Below are 16,578 nucleotides of genomic sequence, written 5' to 3'. Positions count from 1 at the left end.
ATAGTATGGATGGAATTTTAGCATGTAATTCATTATTTGAAAGTGTTTTTGAACCTAGGAATTGATATAGATATGGTATGTCTTGTTGTGCAAGGAATAGTGTATGAAATTTCTTGATTTATGGGTCAAAATGGTGCACATGGCCTGGGAAACGGTCTGTCATACGCCTGTGTGCCACATACGGTCTCCAAACACGATCATGTGTAGTTATTCATTTTAGGTACAGTATCCACACAGCCCACGACACGACTGTGAGAGCCAAAACAGATTGCTACATAGTCTAGCATACGGCCTGCGACACAGCCGTGTGACCCAAAGTTGAATACAAACATGGCCTGTGACACGGTCGTGTAGCCCTATTTTGAATATTCACACGGATTGGGGCATGGTCGTGTGTCTAGACTTCGAATTGCCACACAATCTGGGCTTAGTCACATCCCTATTGTTTTGAAAATTTGAAGTTTTTCTGAAATTTTCTAATTTGTTTCGATTTGATCCCGAATTATTCTCAAAATGTTTTTAGGGCCCCATAAGCCCATTTTAAGGCCCATAGGTGTATTTATACCATGAATTGATCTAATTGTTATATGTTCTAAATTATTTGTATAATTGATTTGAAATAAAGTGAAATGTTCTATTTTTATCGGTAACACTCCATAACTCTAATTCGATAATGGAGACGGGTTATGAGTGTTACATGATAAATGGTCGTTTGACATCGCCTCGGTTAGTGACGATCACCAATGACATTGAGGGAGTTCTCTTCACTTTCTCTGCCATTATTTTATTTTCATTTTTTTCTCTCATTTGAATAAATGGCATGACTAGAAATTCTTTTTCTTGGATTAGTACATTAAATTAATTCTGTCTAAGGAGACTGGAACTTAAGCGGGACCATTTGTGACCCTTCCAACCTTTCTTGGAAATTTAATTTGATGTAATTTTTTTAGAATAAATTTTCTAAGTAACCTAAAAGGAATTTTTAATTTTAATTTTATTATTTTGTGTTCAATAAGAGGATCAAGTTGGCTCATGTACTAATCTGTTTATTTTTTTGTTTAGTTCAATTTTTCAAGTACAAGAAAATAATTGCAGTTTGGGCTTGAGGCCCAAAACAGTGAAGAGGAGGAAATTACCCACTTATTGTCGTTCATAGTTCCCCTCGAAACCCTAAATTTGCCGCCACTTTTATTTCCCTCCATGCCTTGCCTCCCAAATCATTACTGTAGCTAAAATTTAGCTAAAAGTTTTCCCTAATCTACTATTATATCAACCCCTTACCACCATCATATTTTCCACAACACCTAAACAATTAACCTTCACCTTAAACCTACATTTTTTTATTTCTCTTTATCGCCAGCCTCAACATCCCAAAAGCTTCTCCCTAATTTTTCTTCTCTGTCACATAACCCTACTATCATTGTCGCGAATGCTTCGTTGTAGCAAACCTTTTTGCTACAGCTACCATTGCTACCTACCCTGTTTGCCACCACAATCCTGTTGCCGCCACAACTTCATCGCCACCTCAACCTTCACCTCAAAAAGCCAAAATTTTTCTTTTTTTTTGGGAAAAATTATCATGTCTCAAAAGAGAACGAGATCTTCAAAGACTTCGGTTGAAAGTCTAATTGTAATTTACGATGAGAAAAACAAGGAAAAGATTTAATTCCATCTTCAAAAATTAGCCTATGATGCTAGAAAAAGGTTTCAATTTGGAGATAAATGACAAGATGATTATGCCTTTGTCAATTCGAAAAAAATTAATGTTTTAAATTAGAATCAATTTTATGATGCACGATCACTCCTTGAAGAGGAATTAGTTCGAGAGTTCTACACCAATTTGACCACGCCTAATGCTACTGAGGTTCATGCTTGTACAACGAAGGTACCCTTTACTTCTAAGTCCATTAATGATTTGTTTAATCTGCCTGATGTTGAAGAAGATGAATACTCTTCCATGATTAAAAATATCAATTGAGATTTTCTTCAACAAGTACTTAATGTCGTTACAAATTTGGGATCCCAATGGATTATAAGAGAATACGATAGTCATTCTTGCTGAGGGAAATACCTAAGACCAGTGGCTAAGGTATGGTTCTACTTTGTTCGATATGGCATCATGCCTATCTTATATAGTTCCACCATCTTGATGGAACGAATGCTTTTGTTCTATGCAATTATGATAGAGAGGTCTATCAATGGTGGGAAAATTATTCTCAAAGAAATTCAAGATTGTGTGAGGAAAAAGGCAGGAAGTGCTTATTTTCAATTATTGATTACTTCACTTTACTTGCGAGCTCAAGTTAAATCAAAGACAAACCTGAAAAGTCGTTACGTTCAAGGTTGCATAACAAGACATGATTTTGAAAGGTCAGTGGAGAATGTTGAAAGGTTGAACCAGATTGAGCCGAATGAACTGAACGATCCAAAATTCGATGAGTCGTCAGCCAAATCTGAACTGGAAGCTGACTCAGTAAATAAAATAGAAGAAGCAGAATCTGAAGGCGAACCAAACAACCCTGAACTGAGGGTGGAACCAAATATTGCTGAACTATTTAAGCCAAGAGTTTATCCTGAGTTAACCTTTCCAATGCCCATTTCTTCAAACACTGTGAAGAAATCGAAATTTTCAACTATGATGGATATGCGAGATTTTATGCATAACCAACAATAGGCTTATTGGAAATATGAAAAAATTAAAGATGATTCCATAAGGAATACTTTAAAAAAAATCTCTGACAATTTTATTCCTGAGTTCCCAGATCATATCTTTGAGTCATGGAAACAAGAGAACGTGAATTCAAATGAGAACGAGAGGCAAAGGAGCAAGACAAAGGGGATGATTCAGATTAAGAAAGGGGGCATTTATTTTTCTTTAGTATTACTTTTAAGACTTTTATTTATTTTATTTTAGGAATATTTTGTTTTATGCATAATAAAGTTAAATAAATTACAATTCATGAATAAATTAAGCTAATGCTCTTCCATTAATTTTGTTCTCTAGTAAAGAACATAGTAGTGTGGCAATGTGAATGTTCTAAGGATTAGATTTTTCAAGAAAGACTTGGTACTTAAGCAGTCTTCATGACTCACATTTCTTTTTTAAGTCCTACCTAATGTACAATTTTCATTCACTACTTTGTTATTTTTTAATAAGGACATTGCTTCTTTTTAAATGGGGGGTAAGGGCCAATCTTGTATGATTTTATATTTTTTCAATTTTCACACATAAGTATGCTAAAATAAAGTGATGCTCAAAAACAATTTTTGTTAATAAGTTAGCCCATATGCAAGTATGATTTCTGATTTTATTTAAGATCTTGTTATATGTTATCTTAGTTATGGTATGTTTGTATTTTTCAATAGTTTTATATAGTATTTGCCATGAAAATTTACTTTGCTTAGAAATAAACATGCATGAAGGTTTAAGTCTTTAGAATTGTCTTAGTAGCTTTCTTGAGGCAAAGTCTTAGGAAGCATAAGAATCTAAATATGATTTAGGCACATTTTCTTTGGATCATTTGAGCCTTTCAAGTCTACCATATGAATTTAACCTTTGAAACCTCAGTTTGAGCCATATAGCCAATTTATTGTTCTTTACCTACATAATAAGCTACCATATTATCATCTTTTAAATTTTTACCCTATCTTGCACCACTCTTAATTATACTTGTCTTGGTGAGTAAAATTCGAGGGAAAATTTAGAAAGATGTACATATTCTAAAAAAGAAAAAGAAAAATCTACTCAAGTATTAAGATGTATTATTGAGCATAAGTTTCAAATTAAGTTTGGGGGTTTTAAAACCCATTATTAGAAAGATTGTACCCAAAAAAAATTCCAAGAAAAAGTTCTGATTAAGATAATTTAGCCTAAAAATCACTTCTTTTTATCTCCACCTTGAGACTAGCCACATTACAACCTTATAAAAGACCTGATTTTGATAATTATGCCGACTACATTAGTAGAGAGAAATTACTAAGTACAACATATGAAGTCCAATAATTAAACCTATTGATTGTTTGTCTAACTAGATAAGGAAAATTTGTTGAATGGTGAATTTTATATATGACTTTGGAATGCATGCAAATTTTGACTAATGATAGCATTCTCTTTTACTTAATATAAGATTTTGAAAAAATATCAGCATGTAAGCGATTTATTAGCAAAAAGAGATTGTGAGCATAAATTTGTTGCTGTATAATTATGTGAAAAGTTAATTCTCTGTAAATATTGTGCAAGATTGCCTTCAATTTTTACTTTGCATGAAACATTACTTGGGACGAGCAACCGATAAAGATTGGGGGTGTTATATGTTTAAAATATATAGGTTTTATTAGCACCTTTTTACTCATAATTTATGCAAATTACGAGCATGTGGGTAGCCAATTGAGTTATTTTAATTCATATTAAAACATTAGATATAAATTGAATGAAGTTAGTAATTTTATACAATTTAATATTAATTTTACATAATTTTGCTATTTTATGCTACATGTTAATTTTTACTCAATTTGTTACAGTTGGACCACTAAATTAATTCATGTGGGAGTCAATAGTATCACACATGAACACAAGTTAATTTCTACTTCATGTAGATGGAAAGCTCACCAATTGGACTCATAAATTCGATTCAACCCAACTTGGAATATGGTTGCTAAAAAGAATGAAGTCTGCTCTCAATTGAGTTGTCAAAACCATCCAATAAGGGGGAAAATGGCCCAAATTTGGCAAAGGCATGAGAAAATCATGAAAAAAATCAGCTCACTCTCCACAATTCATGGTCGACCAAGCAGTGGAGCAATACAAGGGATTTTGAAGCTATTTTTAGCTAACTCCCATGTTATTCCTCTACTATAAATACGGCATTCATTCAATTTCTCAATCATCCCTCATCATTCATACATCCTTCATTCACAACATTTCTGATCTTTTCTCTTCTCCTTTCCACACTTAAAGCATTCCCATTTCCCCATTTTTCCTTTAGCTAGCATTTTCCCTTAAGGAAAACCACCCTTGGCTAGTCACTTTGAGGAGTAATTTGCGAAGGAGCAACCGCGAGAATTGGAGGAAGCTACCACAACCAGTCTTCGAGAATCGTCGAATTTCTCAAGACTTTCTTCTTTCTTTAATTTGTTCTTAGTTATTCAACATGTTTGCAAATTGTTTTAATGTTTTTCCATTAATGATGATGACTTAATTTTATTTTGGCAAGAATAATTGCATTAATTTGGTGAAGTTCATTTGATTCATGTTTATGATGTTTTGTGTCTCATTTTTTCATGTTTCCAATTAAAATCATTTATGTATTTCATGCATTAAAATATGTTTGAATGCATTAGAATTAGTTTATCAATCCTAACTAGATGGCGAGTAATGGACGCAATAATTTGAAGGTGCATGCTTAATTTAGATCCTGAACTGATTAAATTAAATGTTTGTAATAACTCAAAAGAGCTCTATTACCTTGAATAGTGTTTAGATTTGTATGATTAAATTATTTCAAACCTAACCCATCCCTATTACTTCACATAAATTCTAAGGAATCCTTAATTAAATATGGACATCGAAATGTACAAGTTATTCTAAGTACATGACTTCGAAAAAACTTATACCAGATTCCAAGTTAATGAATGATCGAGTTGCCATGAATTTTTTTCGGAACGTTGTTAATCATGATGAAAAATGAATTGAGTCAAATGTTGTAATTATTCTAGCCTATTCATGTTATTATTGTTAACTCATGAAATTGCTACTAAATTGTCACATTGTATTTCAATTCATTTGCATTTAGGTTAACTTGCATTTAGTTAATTAATTGAATTTGACACCTATCACTTAAAATTATTGTGTTTTTCTTAACCAACTTGTGAATAGTAATTTTACAACTATCGATTTAAACACAATCCCTATGGGGACAATAACTGTTATACTTACTTATTACTTGAAGGTGGTTATACGATCTTCGGTTGAAGTGTAACTAGGGCTTCAATTTTACAAAGGTTATGTTATCAAGGGATGGAGCATAAATAGGGCCCCAATTGGCAGTGGTTATGCGGGCACGACAATGAGTTTTTCATCATCAAGGGAGGATGCTATTCACCACAGAAGCATAAATATAAGGAAGACAAATGCAGTTCTATTTTAGTACAATCAAGTAATTCATTTTATCCATGTCCACTAAATTACTTAATTATACTAAAATAGCACTGCGTTTGTGTTCTTCGTACTTATGTTTCTGTGGTGAATAGTTTCCTTTTTTAATGATAAAAAAATTATTATTGTGCCAAAATAACCACCACCAACTAGGGCCAAAGTTATGCTCTGTCCCTTGACAGTATAACCTTTGTAAACTTGAAGCCTTAGTTACACTTCAACCTTAGATGGTATAATCACCATCAACTTGGACCTCGAGTTGTAATGCGATCTCAGCGTCTCAGGTGATGGCTCGATGCTCACACAACAGGTGAAATTTGTAGGTCACCCAACTATACAACATCACCATTAACCCAAACATAACTTAAAACTAAGACTATGTCTCTCTCAGAGTGAAGGAAATAAATCTTCAAACCTGAAAATTTTAAGAGGCAGGAGAAAAAAAACAATTTAGAGATGTAGGTGATTAAGTTTAGGTTTAGTGTATTTATATAGGGAATGGGGCGGGTAAATGGGAAATTTTTTTATCCTAGGACTCCCAGATTGTAGGTCTCATACACAGAAGCAATTAACTTTGGTTGGTGTTGAAACCCCCAAAGGCAAAACGCTTCCTACAAGAGGCATTTTTGTCTAAAATTGCAATGAATACGCTTCCTGGAAAAGGAGTTTTCTCTCTGTATTTTCAGTGCATTTCTAACATGTCAGTTGAAAATGCCACCTATAGGGGGCGTTTTCTCTTTGGGATTTTCTCCAACCCGAGATTCTCAAGATAAAATTTAGGATTTTAAAAAAATGCACATGTGGGAGACCGTTTTCTACCCCTCAAAATTCTAAAAGCGTAATATAATTATTTGGTTTTCCATACGAATTTCAAAGTAAATTGTTGAAGGTTACTTAGCATTATGAGCAAATAGTGTTGTCGTGCAAGCTTGGATTTCATTCCTATGTTACTGTCAAAGTAAAGGTAATTCATTAAATTACGTATAGGCTTATGGTCTTGAATGATAGGAACTGCGTTTTCTTATTATTTCACCGGTTTTAAACATGTGAAATAAGGTATTTTTGTCGAAATGAGCAGACGAGCCAGAGTAGTTATCCATTACAATTATCAAATTTGTGAGACTGAAATTGACCTCATTTTTGTATCAGTGCAATTTGAAGATCTGGTATTCAATCGTGTCCTAAAGTTGAAAGAGCTTCAGATAAGGATTAAGGGTAAAGTAGGGGTCTAAAGAAGAATTTTGAACCTCTAATTTATATATATCTCGTCATATGAACCCGTTAGATATGTCATCTATGAGATCAGGAGGGACAATGATCTGGAGCAAGTAATGGAATCTCATTTCTTTAATGGGAATGCTATACTAGAGTTATATGCCGACTTTGTCCAAGAGGATGAAGGTGGCCAGAGCTCTATGGCACTCTGTCCGCCAAGTTCCACTCTGGTTCAAGAAACTGAAAGTCCCACCACACGGTTGTGTGGTAGGTTCACATCATTGCTACAAAGCTCATACCAAGACTCGTCAGAACCATCATCAATGGCGAGTCATTTATCGATTTCACCTCACCAATTTTCGGGGACAATCGAGTGTATTCGGTCATCGGGTGTGCGACACACTCGTACAACATTTCATCAATACCTTCAATTTTAACTTCAGAATACCAATGATCAACATTGGTAGTAGTTATGCATGTACATCATCAAGTTACTAGGTTGTGTCAAACATAAGTGATTTTGGGGATGACGTCGGATTTACAAGAACAGATGGTGTACTCCCGACAACCTTAATCGGTGAGGGTACACCCTGACAACCTTCGGAGAATGATGAGGTCAAAGAAGATTGCGCGATCGATAATAACCTAATGAAAGAACCAGGACCGAGTGGTGCGAAAACTGTAATGATTTTAGAACTGCATCTCATTTTCACTAAACCGGAGGATGGTGGATCTGATGGCTAGGCTTCAAACATCGCTCGATAGGATGACCCAAATTTCACGGTGTACGAACCCCACCCATATACATACACTTAATCTTGCTATTGAGGATGGTTTAGAATTCCCAGACCTCCATCGTGGAAGACCAGGGCATGCGACTTCATCTCTAGATTTCGGCCATTTAGAGATTGCGATGGAGTTTGACTCTAAAGATGCTTTTTGGCCACAATCAAGCGGTATAACATACAACTTGGGGTCAACTTCATCGTTACATACTCCAGAGTAGAGAAATGCGAGGCAAAGTGTGCATTGCATAGAATAAGATGCCAATGGAAAATCATGGCATCAGTGAGGAAGAACTTAGCATTCTAGACGATCAGGAAGTTTACCGCACCACATACATTTGCTGTAGTTGGTATGCAAAAAAGCATCTTGACATCTATGGTTCTTTTCAGATAATTATATTATGTATGCTAGTCCTATTTTTCTCTTTTCCAAGCATGCCAATCGATCATCCAAAATTGGATTCAAATATGATTTCTAACTTTATCTACCCATGGTCAAAGCGAGCCTTAAAATTTCGGTCCCTATTTTAGTCGCACACATACATAGTGAGTTCGATTACACCATGTCATACCATAAGGCATGGTTGGCAAAATAGAAAGCTTTGAAGAAGATGCACAATGGGTGGGAGAAATCCTACGATGAGTTGTAGCAATGGTGTTAAGTGCTGGAGCGTTACGTACTGAATTCCATAGTCGAGTTGTAAACGGAGCTTGTTTATTACGAGTCTCGCTTGGTCCTTGGGAAAAAAGTATTCCACCATTCTCTTTGGATGTTCCAGCAATGCGTAACGACATTCTGATACTGTAAGCCACTTGTCTAAATTGACGGCACATTCTTGTACGGGAGATATGAACATAAGTTGTTGATAGCTATTGCATAGGATGTTAACCGAAAAATCTTGCCAATGGCATTTGTAATAACTCTCGAAGAATTTGGAGATGATTGAGATTTCTTTCTAACTAACTTGAGAAGACATATGGTGCTGCAGTCCGACGTTTGCATCATCTTCGATAGGGGCTCCAAAATAACTACTTTCGATTGATGTTCAAACCTATGGGATCATGCACACTATAGGTATTTTTTGTCTCACATATAGTCTAACTACATGGCCGATACAAGAAGGATACGGAGTGATGACATGTAATCAACTTGGGTACATGGTTTCCTATAAAACAATTTAACGTACTAAGTTCGGTTGTTTTTCTTTAATGCAATAATGCTTACTATCGGCAGGGTGCGAGTACATCCAACATACATTCCATGAAATGTTAGAGAGATTACGGGCTGTAAACAATCAAGGTGTGCAGTACGTCGATGGGATACCTCTAGAAAAGTGGACGTGGTCATATGACAAAGCCCTATGGTATAGGCACATGACCTTGAACTTAGCAGAATGCATTAATTTCATAATGAAGGGGACACGTTATTTACTGATGGCATCGGTGGTTAAGGAAACGTATTTTTTATTAGCAACCTTATTTTCGAAGTGAATTGAGACATACACAGGTGAACTAAAGGGCAGTCACATTTGGTACGAGTCTATGCTGAAAGTTATTAAGAAAAGTAAATAGATCATGAACTTAATGACTTTAGTGTGCCACTTGGTACCAAATTTTTTGTTCCAGGTTAGATAGTCGCATAGAATCGACCATGGAGTTATTAGTGGAGCGTACCACTGAACTTGTGACAAATGGCTTATGACTGTGGGAGATTTCAAGTGTTTCGTTATCTATGCGCATATGCAATTACGGCATGTGCCTTGGCATGTCTAGATCGCATGACATTCATTGAAAAAGTTTTTAAAATTGAATACAGACATAATATTTGGAAGTTTGTATTCCCACCTATCCCAGATGAAAGAATATGATTGCCTACCTTGCATGCTCCTTTCGAATTGGTACCAAATAAGAACAAGCGCACAAGTTAAAAGGTCGACTGACCTCAACTCGAATATGAAGCAATATGGATATTCAGGAGCAAGGAGACCAACAAAGGTTATGCAATTACTGCAAGAACCCAAGTTATACGAAGCCAAGATGTCTACATAACCTCAGGAATATTGATGAGAAGAGCTAATCAAAAGACTAACTCGTATAGTAATTACACTAACTTATTGGTCTGTAACTTACTGTACTAAAATTTCATTCAAGTCATTAAAAAATTACAAGATTTGTAGCATGGCCCAACATATTCAAAATCCTTAGCTTAGAAACTTATGTACATGCATCTCAGTTGTAGTAAACAAGATAAATATTTTAAATAACTGTACATTGCAAATGTATAACAAATTAGACAACCTCGAAAAATTAGAAATAAACATAATCAACGATGTCTAGAATGTGTGCCACAACCGAGTGCGCGTCAAGCTTGCCTAGGGTTCCGTCTCACTATTAGGGCTGGTGACTCCTCTTCGACCTTCTCTTCAACTGCACTTCGGGGTCGATCACTGACCTCATCTCCTTCTTCCGTGGATGGTTGCGAATGTGTCTTAGTCACCCATAGTGTATCCCCTCTGATTGAGTCAGCGTATGTAAGGATGACCTAGCTCGGAAGAACAATAATGCTTGGGGTGTTTACGACACTATTGGTGATACGATATGCGTCCCTATAACTGGCGCATAGGGCGTGTAATACAATGCGGTAGGTGGCGGTTTTGGGACATATAGTGTTGGAGAAGGTATCAGTGCATGGAATGATTGCGCATGCTGTGCTGCTTGTGAATAATAAATTGATGGCAAGAAATGATTGCACGTGCTGGGATGCTTGTGTGTAATAAACTTGTGATGAATGTGTCGGTGTAGGGAAAGATTGCCCATATAGTGGTGCTTGTGTGAAATAAAGTGGTGATAAATGTGTTGGTATAGGGAATGATTGCACGTGATGTGGTGCTCATGTAAAATAAATTGATGTTGTATGTGTTGATACAGGGAACAATTATGTGTGTTGTAATGATGGTGTAAAATAAAAGGGTTTGTAATAAGAATAAATGAATCATACTGACCGGGATGTTACACAGCAACTGGGTTCTAGTGTGTATGTGGCGGACATATCGATCCCTCCGCAACATCTCCTTCCAACCTAGGATTGATGGGCCCTCGTCTTAGCCTCCTACAACGACGTTTCCTACTCCTTTCTGAAGCTAGAAGTAGATACAACATCTCGTGATGCTTGAACCAATCCATGTAATCTCGAGTTGTCACCAACTCCAATGTGAGAAAAGGTTCACGCGTTGGCAAGTAATTGTACTTGTGCTGCCAAATCCCGATATAATTATTATGAAATGTTGCCTAATATTTGTCAAATCTCCTCCGCATGTCAATCTTGTGTAGGTCATCGAGCTCTTGAGGTTGCGGCGGCATATACCCGAACTGCCGCGTAACTCGGTCAGATTTGTGCATCTTGACCATTGCAAACATGATCAATGGCACTTTTACTTGCTAGATTCTACGGTTGGCCAAAAATTCATCCAAGATGCAATTTTGAATCCTTAAATCCGCGTAACGCATCCATACGAACAGTAGTACGAATTTATAAATTTCAGCAACTGCAGTACGAATAAAAAAAATCGATAACTATGAAATTAATAAACTAACCACCTCTTTATTTTATTGGTCTAAAGCTAGTCGGATGTCTTCGAGCTCATTCAGTATACTGTTGTCTGGCGAGGTTGTTCCACCTGTACAAAAAATATGTTATTTAAAAATTATAACAATGAAGTTTCTGATACGATAACAATATTATTAAATCAATTTTACCATGTTACGAGTGGGAATTCATAAGGAACTTGCATTCGAATGTGTAAAAAGGGTAGTTGATACCATACCCACGATTGAAGAAGTAGCATGCAACCGCCTATTTTAGCTTTTTTTGGTATTGTCGCCCGACACATTTCTTGATACAATGTCGTCAGTACCGTTGATCCCTAGCTAAGTGTTCCCACTTCTCTCAAGTCGGCTAGTAGTAGTAGCCACCTCAAGTGTACTAAATTGCGAGATTTATCTAGCATTAGCAGACCCGTATCAACCTCAAGAGGAATGCACATGCGAATTGCTCTATTTCGACCTCGCTCACTGAAGTGCCGATAGTTTAGAAGTCGTCCTCCAACCATCTCATCTCGATCCGGCTACCCCTAAATCCGTTTGACACATTCCCCGGTAGTTGCTCGTATGTTGCATTCACATTTGCACTAACAACTAGCCCTGTAACAACATCCCAATCGATGGATAGACCGAGTTGTAAACTGATGTCATCGAGTGTAATTGTACACTCGCTGATGGAACGTGTACATCTTCAGTCTCCATCTCTCGACCAAAGCACTGGTGAGTGGGGGATCCAATTTAGTCCCCCAGCATGCGAGCAACATATAAAAAGCCTGTATCTCGCAAGTGTCCATGAATGACTTTCGGTGCACCTTCGCTTAAGTTGTTTATGTACGTCTCCAAAATTCAATCTTCGGCCTATGTATATAAACATAAAAAAGTATTAATTTGAACAACATAATAATTAACTATTTAAATTTAAATAATTTGATAATTTTTTTCTTAACATCATAATAATTAATAGATTAAAATTAAATAATTAAATAATATTTTCTTACAATTTATAATTGAACACAAGATATGTGCTTGTCATCCAAACTAATAAGATGATATGCCATCGAAAATTGAATAAAATAAAATCAAAAGTTTTAGACAATTTTTTTAAAAAAATGGAATTGGGAATTTAGAATAAAAAATTGAGAACAATAAATCGAGAATAATAAGTTGAGAATTGAATTGAATGAAATGAGAATTGCAAGGTTTATATAGGAAAAAAAAATAGTCGTTTGGATTTATTGCCGTTTGGAAGTTAGCGTTGGACAGAAAACGAGTCCTATAAGATATGTTTTCATTGATGTTCTAGAAAAAACACGTTTTCGTTGTAAGTCAGGTTTTTTTATCTCTCCAAAAATAAAGTAGATCGATAAATTAAAAAAAAACATAAATTTTCTCAAATTTTTTAACATATATGGGTAAATTTGCCGTAAAATTGGTTTGAGTTATAGGTAAATATTTAAATCATATTAATCACAGCTTTTCATCAACACCATTTATTATCGGTTAAGGCTGCAGCTTTGCAGGACGTACAATGAGCATGCTGAAGAAATTATAAAATGGAAAACTTAACTCCATTTTAGAAACTTTCGTCTTTCCCTACCCGTCATCATCTCTAACTACTTCCTGCTCTTCAGTATTTTTTATATTAGCATTTATGTTGCATATTTTAGTTTATCAATATGCAATAACTGAATTTGGATTGGTAATTTTTAATTACTTACATAATTTTTTTGCAAAAAATTATTTTACTTATTTTGACAAAAGTTTTAATTTATTTTTCTAATTTCAAATCTAAATTTATACCAATTATTTTTCATTTTATGTCTAACTATTATAACATATATGTATTAAATAAGTTTTTTTTTACTTATATTACTATATTAATAACCAAACCTAGCTTACTGTCTAACATAATTAATATTTCAAATTTTTGTTATAATTTTGTGAATAAAATCTTAAATTTATAGTTTAGTAAAAAATAAAAAGTTATTTTATATATTTTTTAAACAATGAATATTAACTTCCTTATCATTTAATATTATTTAATAAGAAAATTAAATTTATCCATTTAATAATAAATGTACTTATTTAATTGAATCCCTGTTATTTGACAATTACTTTCATATTATTTTTAGTGACATCAAGTGTTTTAATTACTTTTTATGATTTTGTATTATATTGGTTCAATTTTTTCAAATCACTAATACAATTATCAATATAGAACCAATTTACATTTACAGTTACATATAATTATATTTATCTAATATATAAATGAATTGATATATTTATTTCTTTAAATATATATTGTTGAATCAAAATTAATGTATTATGTATACATCTAAATCACAATCAAAGTTTATTGTGTATGATTGCACGAAATCATCAAAGTTCATGTGTAGTTTTGAATTTATCCCTTAGAAATGAACTTTGGTCTAATGTGTAATTTTTATACAAGAAATTTTTATTTGGTCCAACTATCACAAATTATTAACACAATTATTGATATAACATTATTTTATCTTTATATATGCATGCATAAATAATTTTATTTATCCAATATAAAAATAAATTGATGTATTTATTTCTTCAAATATATATGATTAAATCAAAGTAAAATTTCATATATATATTTGAACCAAAATCAAAATTTCATGCTGCTAATCACACCAGATTAAAATTCTTGTACCAAATTATATATTAAAAAAAATTATGTATACTTTTAAAGTTGGTCCTAATTTTATAAGTGAAGTGAGACTATTTTCTAGTATTCAATAAAAGTGATCCGTATGAGTTAGAGAGAAAGCAACAACTTTTTTTTTATACAAAAAGCTAGAATTTGTATATTAAAGAGTTTGAGATAAAATAATATCAAATTTATAAGTTTAGGAGGAATCCAAATAATTTTTTTATTTTATTTTAAATATAAAATTATAGAACAGTTTTTTCAAAGATAATGGGCCCTGCCCCTTCCCTACGTCCCTCGATTGTGAATTGAAGCCATAAAAATTTTGCCATATGTCTCAGTGAAAGACGACATTAAAACTCTCTTTTTCCTTCCACAGAAGACATTAAAATTTCCATATTGAACGACCGATATAAATATATAAGACAAATGTTGTGGTGCAATAGTATTAAAATATTTATTGGTTTGATATTTTAAAATAAAAATATTCATTTAATAATTATATAATTAAAAATATTATTATAATAAATTTAAATTTAATAAAAAATTCTTAACAGTATTATTAGTTAAACATGAATTTTAAAATTTAAAAAATAAAAAAATAAATTCTTAAAATAAAAATATAATAACTAAATTTTAAATTTTTGAAAAAGAAAAAATTTAACCAAAATTTAAAATATCCTTTTTGATTGGAACATATTCTGAAGTAATTTTGAAAGACAGAGAGGGGCCAGGCCGTGGCATAGCTTAATGTGCATTTAGAATGCATCAGAAACTGTCCACCACCACCATAAAAACATGTGTCTATGCATTTTATTTATTTATTAATTTATTCTTAGTAATCAAACATGAGAGTTTGATGGATTCTCTTCAATTATAAAATACGGTAATTAGTGACTTTAAGTAAGACTTTTTTATTTTAATTACTTTAATTTTTTTAAATTTTGTCACTCAAAAAAAAAATTTATTAAATTAGTCATTCCATCGTTAAATGATTATAGAAGATTAACAATGTATTTATATTTAGAGTGACTGATAAGTAATTTACCTTACAAATTATAACCTTATTTACATAAATAAATCATTTTTTCTTAAATAAAAAGTAACTCAAGGTTCTATTTAGTTTTTTTCCTTATAATTTAATTGAAAATTTATTATTAATCCATTTTTTAATGCGTTGAAAAAAATTAATCCATTGTTTTTAGTTTTACGTAAAACCGTTTTCAATTTTTTGTAAAATCTTTTAATATATTTTGAATGATTTAATAAAGGGAAACCCGTAAAGAAAATTAGAATATGTGTCAATTTCATTCAGAGCTGCCCTATCACATAAATTTATTATTTCTGTTGTCCAGTTCCTCTTTTTCAGGTTTTCTTAATGCATTTATATTTCTTCTCTTTTGGTTTTATTGGATATTTTATGGTTTATTTTCTGAAAATTAATAAGCTAGTCCTTTTAGTTTGTGAAAATTAAGAAATTAGTATAATTGAAAGATACTGTTAAAATTTTCAGTTAAATATCTGATTTAAAAATTACTAGTTCAAAAATTTATATGTAAATAATGAATAAAAATTAACGCTTGTCAAATTGATAAGAACATTGACTTTCAGTTCAACCATTACAAAATAATTTTTTTTAAATATAAAAATTCATAAAAATTACAGTAAAAAATTAAATATTTAATGAAGTATAAAAGCAAACTAAAGTATTTAAAAACAAAAATCAAATGAATAATAAAAAACATAAACATCCATTTTTTCTAAAAAAAATATATAACAACAAAATTGAATATTTAAACTAACTTAAATTTGATTCGACCAATTTTTATCTGGTTTGAGTAATTTTGTTGTCGCTTCAACGATTATTTTACCCTTTGTTCTATTTTATAGTATTATTTAAACTGATTAGACCATTAATTTTAAGTTCAATCAATTGATATAATCTCATACTATAAAAAAAACTCATATTTTATTTTTTATTTTTAAGTAAGACTTTGCTAATAATCTCTTGATGAAGTAAAATAGTAATAACCAAATATAGCACAAATGGAATTAATTTACTTCTCCAACATTGATCTCCCATTACATTACATTTCCTATATTTGATATCTTGTTAAGAGTTAATCTAATTTTCAAATTTTCAA

The sequence above is a fragment of the Gossypium hirsutum genome, chromosome D13, assembly GCF_007990345.1.
Source record: "Gossypium hirsutum isolate 1008001.06 chromosome D13, Gossypium_hirsutum_v2.1, whole genome shotgun sequence".
Taxonomy (NCBI): domain Eukaryota; kingdom Viridiplantae; phylum Streptophyta; class Magnoliopsida; order Malvales; family Malvaceae; genus Gossypium; species Gossypium hirsutum.
Note: the sequence above shows the minus strand (reverse complement) of the source record.